We start from the raw sequence: 17,926 nt of genomic DNA, 5'->3' as shown, positions 1-17,926 counted from the left end.
TTCACCGGCTACCAAACCCCGGAGTTCAAGTTCCCACAAAAGGAAAGAACCTGATTCCCCTGTCATTTCTGACACATTTCCTTACGAGAAGCACGGGTTCATTGAAGCTAGCGGGTTTATGACTTCTTTTCTTAACCAGGTCAGTATTCTCATATCATATCCTGCAATTTACATTATTATCAAAGATTTATCAATATTAATACCTATCGTCTTACCTTTGTAGGGTCTTGAGCGCTTGGTTAACTTATATCAAGAATCCTGCAAGCTCAACAAGACACTTGAATCTAAACTAAATGAAGCAGAAATCACAATCTCCGACCAAGGTATGATTGCGGCCGCCAAATCTCGTCATTACGAGGAGAAATACAAAGCTATAACCCAAGAACACCAAGTTTCTCTCAACAAAGCTACTCTTCAAGCCCAGGCCGATCTGGAAGCCGCCCATGTGCAGTATGAACGGGATATGGTCAGCTACCGGGAAAGCCTCAAAAGTTCCGTCGTCATTTCTCTCCTCCAAGCCAGGTTGAAGATGGCTCATGAAGCCAAAACATTAGGTTTCGACTGCCCTTCTTGGGATGTTGGTGCTTGGGAGACCAAGCTAAAGAACCTTGGCGGCACCTCTTCCAAATCAACTGTCGATGAACCTTCCAAAACAGTCGAAAAAGCAACCGATGCTGAGAAGGATACTGAGGCGGATCCCAAGACGGATGTTGCTGAAACCACTATGGACCAAGAAGGCACTACCCCATAGAGCTTATTCCCTTTGAATTATTCGAACAATTTTATGTTTTTATGAACAATTTATATTTCTGTATCTAAACAATTTGATAGCCGAAGGTGGATGGGTCCTGGGTTTTAGGATGAAACCTTCGGTTATCAACCATTATTGATTGCTTCAAGAATAATTTCATCTTTTTATATTTCTAAATATAAATCTTAGCTTTGCAAAAAATTTCATACTGTTATCTTATAAAATATCCTGATTAGTATGCTCATCGATATACTGTAAAAACTTTTTATTAGATAGAACTTCCAAACATCCCTTCAACTTTGTAGAAAGTTTTTGATAAACAATCTATTTTTCCAAAACCAGTTTTCGATAATATTTAAATGATCAAAGTTTCAAACTAACATTAGTTTCAAACACCCTAATCAAATATTCTGAAAAGGACTTTAAGAATATATCAGGATACTTATCATAATGTTACTAAAAACTTAGACGATGTTTACAAAGGAAAGATCATACCAGAAATAGGGTATAAACCTGTAACACCCCAAAAATGTTTATTTGATAAGTTAAAGTTTATTTAAAAACTTAACTTAGTTAGTTGGATTTAATTTCCATGATATAAAATAATAAAGGGGTGAAGTTTAAAACTAAATAAGTAAAGGAAACTTGAGGGACTAAAGTTGTAACATGTCAAAAATTAAAGTTAATTAAAAATTAAAAAGGATTAAAAACCCACACACACTCTCTGTGCGTGGGTTCTGGACGATCGAAGGGAAGACAAGGGTTGAAACCCTAGCATCAAGAAATCCAGCAATTTAGCTTGAACCAAAGGAAAAATTCGATGCATGATGCCCTAAACTCGAGTAGCTAACCTCAGTTTCCGAAGTGGTAAGTTTAATTTTCTAGAATCATGATTTGTAGAATAAAGGGTTCAACCCAATCTCGAATTCTTGTATCAAATATGAGAAATCTGAGTTAGGATTACTTTCTAGAACAAGAATTATGTTTGATTTTAGGTTATTTGAATGATTCTTGTAAAAACCCACTTGTAGTAGTAATGCTATGAAGATGATGATGCTAAATGTGTTAAATTGAGTATGGTTATGATATATGAAGTTAGATGTTGTAAATTATTATTATAAGGATCTGATTTAGGATGAAGGTTATGTGAAAAATTGTTGAGTTTCATGATTTTGATATGAACTAGTAAGATTATGCATAATATACTTGTACACTATGCCTTGTAGATGGTACGCACGCAATGTGTTCGATGAAATGCCTAAGTGAGTTTAGTTATGGTTTTTACATGAATACTTGTTAAGTCGATGTAACTTCTTTATGATAATGGCGTAAGTGATTAGTAGACACCATAATGAACTATAAGGAATGTGAAAGTAATGTTTTTGAAAGCTAAAGTATGGGATTATGACATATAGGCACAAAGAAGGAAGAAGGCGCAAGTCACTCGAAGGCATAAGTATTTCAAGATCGCTGTAAGTTCTTTTGAACTTTATTTACTCTACTAGTAGATTTACGATGATATTGAATGATATTATTTGATAATACAATTCGTGCAATTTCTTTACGGATAAAGATTGGTTAGATGTAAGAGTTTATCTCGAAAAAGGTTTTTAGAAGTTATGATTGTAGTGGATGCGAAATAGCAAATCCCTTGTGGATTTGGTTATGCTAACAAAAGGGTATGATAAGCTATGCAAGTCGACAAGTTCTAGTTGAACAAGTCGAGTAAGAGTAAGCTACTACCCGTTTTGAACGGGTGGTCATGAATGCTAGGACAAATGCTTGAAGTTTAATCCGTTATACGGATGGAAAGGAAAGATTTATGTTGAAAGCAATTAACCCAATTAAACGGGTCGAAAGTGTATGCTTAACTCTCAATGAGAGTGTTTATGCCAAACCCAATTAAACGGGTTGAATATGTATGCTTAACTCTCAATGAGAGTGTTTATGCTAAACCCAATTACTTGGGTAGTCGAATGCGTAAAAAAAGAATGAAAGTTCTTGTATGGATGGAGCTAAAACGAAAGAATTATGATTTAATATGTGTGACAACTAACCTTTAAAATTTGGTTGTTAATGTAGGTAAAACTCCACTCTAGGCGATTTGGAGATTTGGAGCGAGCACGGGCCCATGCTATGTTATACCAAATGCTTCCGCTAGTTTTTTTTTGTTCGTCTTTATGGTCCATGACTTGTTATTTTGTCCAACTTTGTTAGTAGTCGTATTTTGCAAAAACTTGTGGTCTTTGTCTTGGGTAGTTTAATGTCAAAAAGGGTCATAGATTGTTGTTAGTTTTATGTGTTAAAAACAGGGAGGCATGTCCGTTTTTACGAACGGGTCATGCCCAATTTTCCTAAGAATTTTATTATGTATCAAAGTTTGGTAATTTGATGTCTATAAATTACTTTTGTAAAGTGTTTTGTAAGGACGAAAAATGTGGGCGTAACAAGTTGGTATCAGAGCCTAGGTTTGAGGGATTCGAGCTTTTAACGCGATGCTTGAACTCAAACTGACGGCTCATTCGAAAGTGTGCTCGCTCCAAGATCGCCAATGAGGTAACGATTTAAGTTTTTAGTGAACGCAAGTATGTGTAATGTGCTTGTTAAGTTAAGTTAAGTATGCGAAGGGGTAAATATGGAGGGTAAAATGATAAGTTCTAGGGACCGCACGGCTGGAAACGGACCCGAAAAAGAGTTAAAACACTTAAAAATGGAAGCAGCAGCGGATTAACAAACGGCAGGCCGTCGCCGACGGCTGGATGCCCGTCGCCGACGCCACCCCCCAAGGCCGACGCCCTATCTGTCTGCCGACGGAAACAAGTGGCCGACGCCACATTTTGAGGCCCGTCGCCGACGGATCCTCTAGCCGTCGCCGACGGGTTGTGCAAATCCGATCCGCGAAATTTCCATGTTTTTCACATTCTAGCCAAACGTACTTCCCGAAAGCCTGATTCACGGCCCCGTTGAGCCCTTATGGGACAAATTAAGCCATGAAAGGATAAAAGAAAATTGGTGGTAACGGAAAATTTTTGTTTTTCACATTTAGAGTTACCGGGTTGTCCGAAAGCCTATTTAATGACTATGTAAGGTCCATATAAGGCCTAATAGATGTATGTAATCACACTTAGTGGTTACAATAAGAATGGATTCGTAAGAGTCGGAAGCGATAAATCGAATGATAAGATAAGAGTTATGAAATTTAAAAGATCAAAAATTGAAATGTAAGAATTCCCAGCTGTAAGAGTCACTGGTTGTGACCATGCGGTTTACGCGGACTGATCATCCGCGGTAGATACTACGGGCTGATCACCCGTAGAAGGCTACTGGGAGTCACATGATGTGATGAGACTCCAGTAGTGGATATGGCATGTGGGAGTCACAGGTATTTGTGACCCCAGTAATGGAAATATTCTATGGGAGACGTGATGCGGTGAACCAATATTGAAATAGAGACGATGATCTCTAATGTTAGAGGGGCGGTGGTCCAAAGAGATATTGAGGCAGCAGTCTCTAAAGATAAGAGATGGCGGCATTTAGAGAGAAATGATGTGCAAGTAAGTTTATCTTACTATGTTACAGTTTTGCTTTTGTCTATGTGATAGTGTCATGTTACAATGTGGCATAAAGACTGCATTGTGTAATAAAGTGTGGAAGTATAAGTGGTCACAAAAATTGTGATGTTGTGCTAAGGAACCAGGGACATACCTAAGTTGTGATGAGTGGGTGAACCATCTTTGGAGAAACGAGGTATGTCTATAATGATACTGATCTAAGAGATAACTATGGTGTAGAATAAATAGCCTAAATCATGAATATATTGTTAAGCTGTAACTGGTGTTTTGTGTCACTTATGCCTTATGGCTTAATTCGAAAACGTTATGAAATTAACACTATGATGCGTATTTTGAGTTTACGCGATCTGAGATGCGAATTAATCGATAATAAAGAATAATTTGAGATAGATTGATTTCTTATGAGATTGAATAAGACTCATGTTGTGTGAAAAGTTTCGAGATCTAAGGCTTGGAGTATTATCGAATATTATTACGTAAGTAATCTTAGACAAAAATTGTGTAGGTAGTTCGTTTCACATGACTACTTCACTTTAATCATGTATGCTAGTTTCTTCATCCTAAAATATATGGTATTGTTCATGAACAAGTTAAGAGGAAATGTGTAGATACATGTTATTTCCAATGATCTGATGGTAATTATGAGTCAAGAGGACCATACTGGTCAAACGAGCACAAAGCAAACATTAAATATTGCAAGATTTAAATTAAGTTATTCTTACTTCAATATGGGGAGTTCATCTAATATTGAATATCTGATTAATTATGATTTAGTTCTTTGTAAATAATGGTATATGTATTGGTATTGGTATTGATAAAGTTTAGACTAAATTTTTGAAGGTTTGGTTGCTATTTATGTATGCCGTAATAAAATGGATGAGCAAGTGTCATAAAATTATAAATAACCAAATTGATTATAAAGTTATTTTGTTATGTGTTATCATGATTGGAATTTGGAAGTCCTATTTAAGTGGGATTTTACAAGGTATAGAACTTAGTTCTTGAGGATATAAAAATAATAATATATTTCAAGTGTTTTGCTATTTCGTATGGGTCAGGAGCCAGCAAAGATAGCAATAAGATATAGCAAGGGCGTAGACTACACCACTCCTTCGTTGTATGGGTCATAGTCTACGTCGAGACTAGTTTGTGCTACACCGACCATATGCCGGCAGGTACGCCACTTCGTATTTTGTGGATTGTTTTCAATAATAATGATGGTGTACTATATTGGGTTATACTATATGGTTAGTGAAAAAAAAAATTTGAGGTGTTATAGATGACAAAGGAGAGAAACGAATTGAAAACAAAAATAAAGATAAAAATAAATAACAATTACTAATAATGAATGAATGGTCAAAAGCTCCTGCATGTGTAGAGAAGGTAGACATTTTTGATCGGTAAAGAAAGTTAGATGAAACTTATATATAAGGTTAATAACAAATAAATAAAGTTAGATGCTCAATATGGGTGTGGAGCTGCATAGGCGATTTGCAACCAAGACTAAAGCCCATTCAAGATGGATATTCTGCATGATGCGGGTAAGTGATTTTAACAAGTGAGAATAAAAAGTAAGTACCAAACTCAAATAAGTTATACGGGTCAAATGGCGATCGCCGTTTGAACCCGGTATTTAATGTTCGGTTTGTCAAGTTTATTATTTATAGGTGAGCATAATGTATGGGCATGCATTGTCACATTTTGGAAAGCATTAATCGTCGCAAAGTATAAATAACGAGTCAAGGGTTTTGACCCGCACCAGGTACGTATAGAAAGATCATATTTTTAATGAGAGCTTAGGGCTCGACTAAAGAATGATGTGTCAGAATAGGATAACTGATACCCATATGTAAGAATGCATTTACAATTAGACTTCTGAAAAGTCAAACGAAATAAATGAAGTCCTTGCAATTATGCAAGTATATGGTACGAACGTGTACCTCGATGCAACCACAATAGGTGAGGGGGTGATAGTCTGACCTTGAAAGGTCAAACTGCGAAAATTGGAGAAATAACCAATAAAAAAAAAGGGGATTGTATGTAAGAAATGGAATGTATGATATGTTTAGTATGTACGTAAGAAAATTTTGAAAGATAAAATAGGCGAACAAACACCCTGTAGGATACAATTACGAAAGGTTATGTGTTAATTATTTAATTATGGATATATATGATGGAATTCTTAGTGAAATGATAGTATGAAGCTAGTAGAAGGATGCCCAGGAGTGAAAACATATTTCATGAATAAATGGGACCAATTTTGGTACGGAAGGTACATATAAAGAAGCGGATCGATCCGGCACACGGATAACCGACTTATGCATTGAAGGCGAGGTTAGTAGAATGTTTAATTCTTGAGTAATGATTAAGAACCCGTAGATTAAATTGTAAGTATGAACAAAATGAATGGTAGAATAAGTATGGTATACAATGATCGACCTGTAATGGTCAGCGTGAGAAGGTATGAATGTCACTAAGAGGGATATCTAAAGGCCTTAAATGAAAGTTCGAGCTGAATTGGTTAAACGCTCGTAGGGTGCTCATACACAACATACCTAGTCGTTATCATAAGTAGGTTATGTAAGGAGCTAATAATAAAGGGTGCGAATGATTAAATTTGAGGCTAAACTCAAAATTTGTAATTAGTTCAAGTGACGATAGTAACCGTAGAATGATGCTTTATACTCGTATTAAGTATGAAAAAGTAATTAGGAAGTGGCTAGCTTTGTATTAGTACCACTAAGTCATAAAATGTTTATAGTACACGTACAATGATATGATAAGCCCTCATATGAATAAGAAAGTAATTAGAATAACGTTAGTAATGGGATAATGGGGTTTGCCCATGATTACAATAATGAATTATATCGTGCATGATTCGTGAGTAGAATGAAATAAATCGATTTATTTGTATTAGTAAATGTAGGAATATGTTACGCTTAATTAGGAAGACAGAAACAAACCGTAAACATAAGCTTGTACGACCAATAGTGTACATTGGAATAAATTTCAGTGAACGAAGTGCTGGTGATGATGTATGATAGGAGCTAGCATTATAAAATGAAAACGACACTAATAAGAGCTCTGGATCAGATTCTCATTTATATGAGATTATGAAAGTATTTTATTTAATTTAATTGAAGGACGTAGGGACAATGCACACAAATATGTTTATGCAAGAATGAAACTTTTGCCAAGATTCCAAATGCATTTATATTGTATTAAGCATCGTGAATGAATAGATGAATAAGTAAGAGTATAAGTGGCCTAGTTGGAATGAGAAAGGTTTCGGGGACGAAACCTCCTTTAAAGGGGGTAGATTTGTAACACCCCAAAAATGTTTATTTGATAAGTTAAAGTTTATTTAAAAACTTAACTTAGTTAGTTGGATTTAATTTCCATGATATAAAATAATAAAGGGGTGAAGTTTAAAACTAAATAAGTAAAGGAAACTTGAGGGACTAAAGTTGTAACATGTCAAAAATTAAAGTTAATTAAAAATTAAAAAGGATTAAAAACCCACACACACTCTCTATGCGTGGGTTCTGGACGATCGAAGGGAAGACAAGGGTTGAAACCCTAGCATCAAGAAATCCAGCAATTTAGCTTGAACCAAAGGAAAAATTCGATGCATGATGCCCTAAACTCGAGTAGCTAACCTCAGTTTCCGAAGTGGTAAGTTTAATTTTCTAGAATCATGATTTGTAGAATAAAGGGTTCAACCCAATCTCGAATTCTTGTATCAAATATGAGAAATCTGAGTTAGGATTACTTTCTAGAACAAGAATTATGTTTGATTTTAGGTTATTTGAATGATTCTTGTAAAAACCCACTTGTAGTAGTAATGCTATGAAGATGATGATGCTAAATGTGTTAAATTGAGTATGGTTATGATATATGAAGTTAGATGTTGTAAATTATTATTATAAGGATCTGATTTAGGATGAAGGTTATGTGAAAAATTGTTGAGTTTCATGATTTTGATATGAACTAGTAAGATTATGCATAATATACTTGTACACTATGCCTTGTAGATGGTACGCACGCAATGTGTTCGATGAAATGCCTAAGTGAGTTTAGTTATGGTTTTTACATGAATACTTGTTAAGTCGATGTAACTTCTTTATGATAATGGCGTAAGTGATTAGTAGACACCATAATGAACTATAAGGAATGTGAAAGTAATGTTTTTGAAAGCTAAAGTATGGGATTATGACATATAGGCACAAAGAAGGAAGAAGGCGCAAGTCACTCGAAGGCATAAGTATTTCAAGATCGCTGTAAGTTCTTTTGAACTTTATTTACTCTACTAGTAGATTTACGATGATATTGAATGATATTATTTGATAATACAATTCGTGCAATTTCTTTACGGATAAAGATTGGTTAGATGTAAGAGTTTATCTCGAAAAAGGTTTTTAGAAGTTATGATTGTAGTGGATGCGAAATAGCAAATCCCTTGTGGATTTGGTTATGCTAACAAAAGGGTATGATAAGCTATGCAAGTCGACAAGTTCTAGTTGAACAAGTCGAGTAAGAGTAAGCTACTACCCGTTTTGAACGGGTGGTCATGAATGCTAGGACAAATGCTTGAAGTTTAATCCGTTATACGGATGGAAAGGAAAGATTTATGTTGAAAGCAATTAACCCAATTAAACGGGTCGAAAGTGTATGCTTAACTCTCAATGAGAGTGTTTATGCCAAACCCAATTAAACGGGTTGAATATGTATGCTTAACTCTCAATGAGAGTGTTTATGCTAAACCCAATTACTTGGGTAGTCGAATGCGTAAAAAAAAGAATGAAAGTTCTTGTATGGATGGAGCTAAAACGAAAGAATTATGATTTAATATGTGTGACAACTAACCTTTAAAATTTGGTTGTTAATGTAGGTAAAACTCCACTCTAGGCGATTTGGAGATTTGGAGCGAGCACGGGCCCATGCTATGTTATACCAAATGCTTCCGCTAGTTTTTTTTTGTTCGTCTTTATGGTCCATGACTTGTTATTTTGTCCAACTTTGTTAGTAGTCGTATTTTGCAAAAATTTGTGGTCTTTGTCTTGGGTAGTTTAATGTCAAAAAGGGTCATAGATTGTTGTTAGTTTTATGTGTTAAAAACAGGGAGGCATGTCCGTTTTTACGAACGGGTCATGCCCAATTTTCCTAAGAATTTTATTATGTATCAAAGTTTGGTAATTTGATGTCTATAAATTACTTTTGTAAGTTGTTTTGTAAGGACGAAAAATGTGGGCGTAACAAAACCTATTACCAAACTTCAATCCCTTTGCAATTCTTCCAACGAAGATGTCCCCTGTGCAAGGTACTTAGTGCATTAGTTCCAAGCCTCATCTTTTTAGCTTTACACCACCACCTTGGTGGGAATGTCCCCTGTGTACAATGCCTTCAAATACTTTAGAAATCTTCTGAATGTCAGTTTCCATTGTATAGGCAATTTTTTACATCCCAAGGGCAAAACCCTAGGATGTACTGGAGATAAATCCCTTGTATCCTGGGGAAAATCCCAAATTTTCATGCGCTACAGGCGGGAGTGTATAAACTCCAAGACTTAGAAAGGTGAAAACCTTTAAACCTTAGAGAGTATGAAAATACCCTTTCGTGAGAGAGGGTGATCAATCCTCATATACCTTTAGGATTCAGGATATAGCCAACAGTAACGAAATTGTTAGCCACTTTTACATGGACTGGTCCTGCCACCTTGAACTATCCCTGAATAACTTGCGCTCCAGGCGGGGTGTTTAAACCCAATTCGGAAGAAAGGTGAATACCTTTAAACCTGTGAAGGGATCAGTATCCCTTAAACGTGAGAGAGGGGGCCAATCCTCTAATCTTCCGAGTTATCCTGAGTACATATCCTGGAGCTGTATCCTGAAACATATCTTGCAAAACAATTGTAAACTAAGGTGGGTGTTAGCTTGGCTAACACCCCTCCGATGCTTAAGTCAGTATTGGGTTACAAAGAACAAATTAAACCAAACATATTTAAAAAAGGTAGAATTCATACCATCCTGAGTTATAAATTAAATTCTAAACTCACTTGAAATAGAGCTTAAGGTGTATAACATTCCAAGACCTCGGTAGCATATCCCCCTCCATATTCTTGAGTCTGTATGCTCCTTTCCCTGCTTCTGATTCAACTTCGTATGGTCCTTCCCATTTTGGAGCTAACTTGCCATCGGCAGGATTAGTAGTATTCTGAAAAGCCTTTCTTAGCACCCAATCTCCAACCTTAAATCTTCTGGTCCTAATATTCTTGTTATATGCCCTGGATATTCTCTGTTGATATGCTGCCATCCTTAGCCTTGTCGCATCTCTCTTCTCATCTATAGTGTCTAAATCCTGACCCAAGGCTTCAGGATTCTGCTCAGGATCACTTAGGGTAGATCTTGCAGTGGGTATTGTCATTTCCGTCGGAATCATTGCTTCTGCTCCAAATACCAAGGAAAATGGGGTTTGGCCTGTTGCATTCTTTACCGTTGTCCTATCAGCCCATAAAACAAAGGGTAATTCTTCTGCCCATCTTCCTTTTTTGGCTCCAAGCCTTTTCTTTAAGTTATTGACAATTATCTTGTTTGAGGATTCTGCTTGTCCATTCGCTTGAGGATGTACTGGAGTAGATGTTACCATTTTGATTCCCCAACTCTTGCAAAAGTCAGTAGTTCTCTTGCTTATAAACTGAGAACCATTGTCACAGATTATTTCGGCTGGTACTCCGAATCTGGTCAGGATATTCCTCTTTATGAAGGATACTACTTCTTGGTCTCTAACTTGAACAAATGCTTCCGCTTCGACCCACTTAGAGAAATAGTCCGTCATTGCTAGCATAAAAACTTTTCCTCCCGGGGCTTTTGGTAGCTTTCCCACTATATCCATACCCCACTTCATAAATGGCCAAGGGGAAACAATAGGATATAATGGTTCAGCAGGTTGATGCAGTATGTTACTATGTCTCTGACATGCGTCACATCTTCGAGCATATTCTGCGGCATCTTTCCTCATTGTTGGCCAATAATATCCTGTCCTTAATACTTTTGAGAATAACGACCTGCCCCCAGTATGGTTACCACAATCCCCTTCATGTATATCCTGAAGTACTTCTTTGGCTTCAGGACCCTCCAAGCACCTCAAATACGGTCCTGCAAGAGATTTCTTGTATAAAACATTGTTTATAATAGTGAATCGTGATACCTTCATCCTAAATGCGTTAGGATTTTCATCTCCGGGGATATGTCCTTCCTTGAGATATCTCATGATTGGAGTCGTCCAGGATTTAGGATTCTTTTCAGGATACTCCGCTCCAGGATCCTGAATACCTGCTACTTCTTTTTCCCGAGGATTTGTTGCAGGATACAAGATATGTAATATTGGTATTTGGGTCCCTTCAGGTATCCTGATCGATGATCCCAAATTTGCAAAGGCATCCGCTTCAGCATTATCCTCCCTTGGTACCTGTTCAAGTATAAAAACATCGAAATATCCTGCTAATTTTTTGAGAATATCGAGATATTCGATTAATTTCTCACCCTTAACTGCATAGGATCCATTAAAATGGTTAGTAATTAACAAAGAGTCAACATATACTTGCAAATTTTTTATACTCATACTCTTAGCCAATTCTAATCCTGCAATTAAAGCTTCATATTCTGCCTCATTGTTAGTAGCAGGAAATTCACACCTAATAGCCTAGGGTAGTATGTCCCCCTGTGGCGATTTTAGTAGTATTCCTAATCCTACTCCTCTTACATTAGATGCACCATCAGTATATAATGTCCAGGATCATGAGGATTCTCCTAACTGTTGAACTTCTAGGTCTACCTCGTCCTGAATGTCACTACTAAAATCAGCCACAAAGTCAGCTAAAGCCTGAGACTTTATGGCATTTCTAGGTTCATATACTAAATCATAAGCACTCAACTTTACTGACCACTTGGCCATCCTGCCCGACATTTCTGGTTTCCTAAGCACATTTTTTACAGGATAATTTGTCTTAACATGTATCCTATGTGTCTCGAAATAATGTATAAGCTTCGTTGATGCCATGACCAATGCTAGTATTAATTTTTCTAAGTGAGAGTACCTAGTTTCAGCATCTAATAAACTTTTACTAACATAATAAACAGGATATTGCTGACCTTCATGGTCTTTTATAAGAACGGCACTTACAACATTCCCTAATACAACAAGGTATAGGGATAGTGGTTCACCATTTTCAGGCTTCATCAATAGAGGTGCGGTTGACAGATATCGTTTCAAATCCTGCAGGGCTGCTTCATGCTTCTCCCTTCATTCGAATCTTTTGTTTTTCTTCAGGATATCATAAAAGTCTTTGCATTTCTCTGAGGATCTTGAGATAAACCTGTTTGAAGCTGCTACTCGGCCTGTCAATCTTTGTACGTCCTTCATATTTGAGGGTGATTTTATATCCAGGATAGCTTTGATCTGCTCTGGGCTTGCTTCTATCCCCCTTTTTGTCACTATATATCCAAGAAACTTTCCTGCCCCCACTCCGAAATGGCATTTAGCAGGATTTAGCTTCATGTTGTATTGATCCAGGATATCAAATGCTCCCTTGATATCCTGGAGGTGATCGTCAGCCTTTTTAGATTTCACCACCATATCATCGATATATACCTCCATGGTGTCCCCCAGTTTGTCTTTGAACATCATGTTTACCAATCTTTGGTATGTTGCACCTGCATTTTTCAAACCAAAAGGCATAGCTGTATAACAATGAATACCTGTTGGTGTCATGAAGGCAGTATCCTCCTGGTCAGAAGGCTCCATTTGGATCTGTTGAAATCCTGAAGATGCGTCCATGAAAGTCAGCATTTCATGCCCGGCAGTGGCATCTACCATTGCATCAATGTGGGGAAGAGGAAATGGGTCTATAGGACAGGCTTTGTTCAAGTCTGTGTAGTCTACACAAACTCTCCATTTCCCATTTTTCTTTTGTACTACAACCACGTTTGCTAGCCATCTTGGGAACTTAACCTCTCTGATCATTCTGGACTTTAATAGTCTTTCAACTTCCTCCTGGATAATAGTGTTCCGCTCAGGAGCAAACTTCCTTCTTTTGTGTTGCACAGGCTTGAATGATTTATCAATTCCAAGCTTGTGAGTGATAATATCTTTGGATATGCCTGTCATATCCTCATGCTTCCATGCAAACGTTGACATCCTGCATTTCAAAACGTTAATTAATTGTTCTTCAATATCCTGAGGGATATTGGTTCCCACGAGCACCGAAATATCGGGATTATCCTGGTCTAGGATAATTTTCTTCACATCCTGCTCCAGATCCTCCACGATATCCTGGGCCCGCGTCTTTAATTGCTATGCTGCACTAGGTTTGGTTGAGGATTTCATCGAGGATGAGTAGCATTCTTTCGCCTCCTGCTGATCACTATCAACTTTGACAACTCCCCAAGGGGTAGGTGTTAGGGGAGGATTTTCTAACAATTAGTGATCCTTACTTATTATCCTGACAAGTGATCCTTACTTCTGTGACACATAGTGATCCTCAGAAGAGCTTCAGGATCAGGATCATGGATCACCTTAAGGATCCTCATACTAACGATTGGCTGTTTGTATTTCGTATTGTTTTGCAGGAGTATTGAGCTTGACTTGGTCTTGGCAACGTTACTATGGAATATTCCCCGGGCATTTCGCACTCATTTGAACGAAAATGGACGTTGTGGAGAACGTGGGAGAATGGCACGAAAGTCGGGTAGTTAGTTAACTTAGTTTAGCTTTCATATTTAAAGGGGTGATGAGCTAAAATTAGAACATTTAGCCATTTTTTGCTTACACACACTTTCGTACAGTTGCAGTCACGAAGCTCTCAGCAAACACTTAGCATTTCTCACACTTTCATACGTTTAAGCATAGTGATCCTTGTACTTAGCTCGTCACTATCCGAAGTTGTAAACTTTAATTGATTTATTTGAACTTGGTGATCGGTAGTTTCCATAACCCGAGGTTTTTTATGCCGGAGATCATTCATTGATCAAGGGTTTTTTCCTCGTATAAATCCTTGTGTTGTTCGTGCAATTTATATCATAGTGATCCTTATCATAGTTCTTCATTTCAAGCATCATTCCCCGTAACTTGGAGTTTGGTTGCATTATCCTTGTGTGATTTTTGACCAAAACAGTTTGGCGCCCACCGTGGGGCCATTGGTGCTTCATTCATAAGAAAGTTTTCTGTTGTTGATCATTCCGGTTCATTGCATACGAATACATGGCTTCATCAGTGAAGAATACCTCCACGGCAATGTCTGCGGTCAATTCGTCTCAGGGCATTCCACCTTTGCCTCCACCACCTGCTGGATCTCAGAAAATTGCTGAGAAGAAACCGACTCCTATTTTCTCTAAACCTCCGACTTCTTCTGCTTCTTCTACTCCCACTACTAGTGACATGTTTACCTTGATTTTGCAGATGAGAGATCACATACAGCAACAGGACAAGACCAATGACAGGATCCTCAAAGAAATTGGAGATCTCAAGAAACAAAAGAAAGTGGCAGAGGATCATTCCCCACTGCTGCCCAGATCTTTGAATTTCGATACTCCGGTGATTACCTCTCAGCCTTCGGTGATTCCATACGTTCAGTATGTGGGTGGACCAAAAGGAGTGCACTACGGATCAACAGTAATGACTCAGGCATCAGGTTCATATTTCCAGCCAGCAGGATCCTATCCTCAGCATATGGGATCCTTCATGAGTTCAGGAGCCTACTCAGGAGCGCACCAGGTACAAGGATCCTCCTTTGTTCCAGGACCATCCCAGGTTCAAGGATCCTCCTTTGTTCCAGGATCATCCCAGGTTCAAGGATCCTCCTTTGTTCCAGGACCATCCCAGGTTCAAGGATCCTCCTTTGTTCCATGATCATCCCAGGTTCAAGGATCCTCCTTTGTTCCAGGATCATCACAGGTTCAAGGATCCTCCTTTGTTCCAGGATCATCCCAGGTTCAAGGATCCTCCTTTGTTCCAGGATCATCCCAGTTTCAGGGATCCTTCCAGATGCCAGGATCCTTGAGGAGTTTGCAAGCAGGAAGTTCAGATGTCCATCAGGGAGATTTTATTCCAATGCAGACCATTGCTTCCACTGGTCCCTCCATCATCCCAGAGTCCCAGCAATATGGATTCACATCTAGTGTTCCTAACTTGAACCCAATGGGAGGTAACACTTTTAACAATTCTCTTACCACTAACCATGGATTCATGCAGGATGCAGGTATCAACCATGCTATGGCCAGAGAGTTACAAAAAACTGAAGGATATGATATCAAGTGTTCTAGGAGTGGTCAAACCTATCCCGGAGATTGCAGATGGAAGCCATAAGATATCTCGTTTTGCACCACCAATCTGTGATGCTGAGATACCCAAAAGGTTCCATGTTCCAACTATGAAGCTGTATGATGGTTCGACAGATCCTGAGGAACACATAGCACAATACAGGGAGAGGATGGAGATCAATCCAATTCCAGAAAGGTTAAAGGAAGCATGCCTATGCAAGGGATTTGGATCCACCCTTACTGGATCAGCTCTCAAGTGGCTGCTAAGTCTTCCCCCTTACTCTATTACCTCATTTGCTAATCTAGTTAACTTATTCAATAATCAGTTTTCTTGTAGTAGAAAATTTGAACGATTAACTAGTGATTTATATAGGATAACTCAGGGTCATAATGAATCATTAAGGGATTACATAACCAAATTTAGTAAAGAATCCTTAGACATTCCCAACTTGGACATAGCCACGCCTGTTGAGGCCTTCAAAATGGGATTGCTTAGGGATTCATTGTTCTATGATGATCTTGTTATGACACCATGCAGGAACCTAGATGAGGTAAGAACCCGGGCACTCAGGTTCATCCGGCTAGAGGATGACAAGAGGATCCAGGAGAGATTAGCTGGATCCTCAAAACAAGAAAAGCAAGGATCCTTGTTCAAGAACAACAAATTCAAATCCTATAACATATCCGACAACCAGAACGTGCATGCTGTTGATCAAGAAGATGATGATGAGGATTATCCTCCAATTTCTGAATATTGTTTTTCCGTTGATAACAATGAACTAATCCTTGCAATGCAGAATCTAGGAGATAAAGCCAGATGGCCTAGAAAAAATGACAGACCGGCCGCAACCAAAGACAAATCAAAGTGGTGTGCATACCATGAGGATTTTTGGCATTTAACGGAGGAATGCATCGCATTGAGAAAGGAAATTGGATATCTATTGAGCAAGGGGCATTTAAAAGAATTGTTGGGTAGAAAAAAGTCAAGGACTCAGGATCCTGAAAGGATCCCTGAAAAAGCTCCAGCCCCTCCGGCAGATGCACAAGTGATAAACTTTATTTCTGGAGGATCAGACATCTGTGGTACATCCTTCTTGTTTTGGTTAAAAATCACACAAGGATAATGCAACCAAACTTTATGTAAATGGGGTATGATGCTTGGTTTATAGAAAAAGTAAAGGATCACTTCAGTGTGAAATATGCAAAGACACAATGATTTATACGAGGAAAAAGCCCTTGATCAATGTATGATCTCCGGCATAAAAAACCTCGGGTGATGGCAACTACCGATCACCAAACTTCAATATATCAAAATATGGTTACAACTTCGGATGATAATGAGCTGAGTACAAGGATCACTATCGTAATGTGTGTCTAAGCGTGTGAGAATTGTGTTGTGTGTTCTTCCGAATGGGGAAGAGTGTTATATATACAAGTGTAGGTGACCTATTTTAGGTAAAAAGACTAATAATCAGCTCATTACCCCTTTAGAAATAAAAGTAAATCTAGCCTAAATTGTCGCCCTTAAATCATGCCAAGTTTCCATATCCTTTGCAACGTCCATCTCCGATTAAGCACATGCTATAGTTGTAAAGACGCGTCCTTTGATTGTGATGCTTAAGAGCGGATCCTGCTAGATGTCCTGCAAAACAACATTAAATTCAACGAAAGCAACTGTTAGCATGAGGATCCTATGATGGTCCGTGATCCTGATCCTGGAACTCTGCTGAGGATCACTATCTGCCAAAGAAACAAGGATCACTGGTTAGGATCACACGTGAGGATCATGTATTGTAAAAATCCAGCCCTAACAATTGCCCCCAAAATATAAGGAGTGATTTTGTAAATAAATGAGTTATATTTTGCTTTGATCTTATCTGCAACGAACAACTCGGATAACTAGCCGTTAATCTCGAACTAGCCGTTGCAATCCTTACGTCAATGAGGTGACATCCCTGCAAATCATGATTATAAATAGGAGATAGGGTAAGGATCAATCTGCATTTAAATTCAAGATATACTCCCTTTATAATCTCTACCGAAGATCGATCAGGTATTCTCTTCTTTTCTTTCTTCCTTCTCTTGCTCTGTTTTTCTGCTCCTCTGTTTTCATTCTGCTGTAAGTATGTTGCTCCGAAATTCTCCTCACAAGGATCACAAGAAGAGCAGTCCCCTAAAAGGCCAAGGGATCATTAAAGACTCTCCTACGGAGAGGTGCTGCTTCACCGACGCTCATGTTGATAGGATCCGTCATTGTTTTCCGGCGGATGCTATCTTCAAGTCATTCA

The 17,926-nt window shown here is 38.1% G+C and overlaps 2 long non-coding RNA genes across 2 annotated transcripts; both read left to right on the top strand.

Moving 5' to 3' along the window:
* Positions 1 to 1,282: 1,282 nt before the first annotated feature.
* LOC110926142 lies at positions 1,283 to 2,920 on the top strand. Its single transcript, XR_002584996.2, has 3 exons — positions 1,283 to 1,618; positions 2,167 to 2,223; positions 2,834 to 2,920. It is a non-coding gene; the product is annotated as an uncharacterized LOC110926142 (long non-coding RNA).
* Positions 2,921 to 7,910: 4,990 nt separating this feature from the next.
* LOC110926474 lies at positions 7,911 to 9,299 on the top strand. Its single transcript, XR_002585268.1, has 3 exons — positions 7,911 to 7,998; positions 8,547 to 8,603; positions 9,215 to 9,299. It is a non-coding gene; the product is annotated as an uncharacterized LOC110926474 (long non-coding RNA).
* The last annotated feature ends 8,627 nt before the right edge of the window (positions 9,300 to 17,926 follow it).

The sequence above is a fragment of the Helianthus annuus genome, chromosome 17 (genome assembly GCF_002127325.2).
Source record: "Helianthus annuus cultivar XRQ/B chromosome 17, HanXRQr2.0-SUNRISE, whole genome shotgun sequence".
In the NCBI taxonomy this organism is placed as follows: domain Eukaryota; kingdom Viridiplantae; phylum Streptophyta; class Magnoliopsida; order Asterales; family Asteraceae; genus Helianthus; species Helianthus annuus.
The sequence above is the reverse complement of the archived record's forward strand: the minus strand, read 5'-3'. Positions and strand labels throughout refer to the sequence as shown.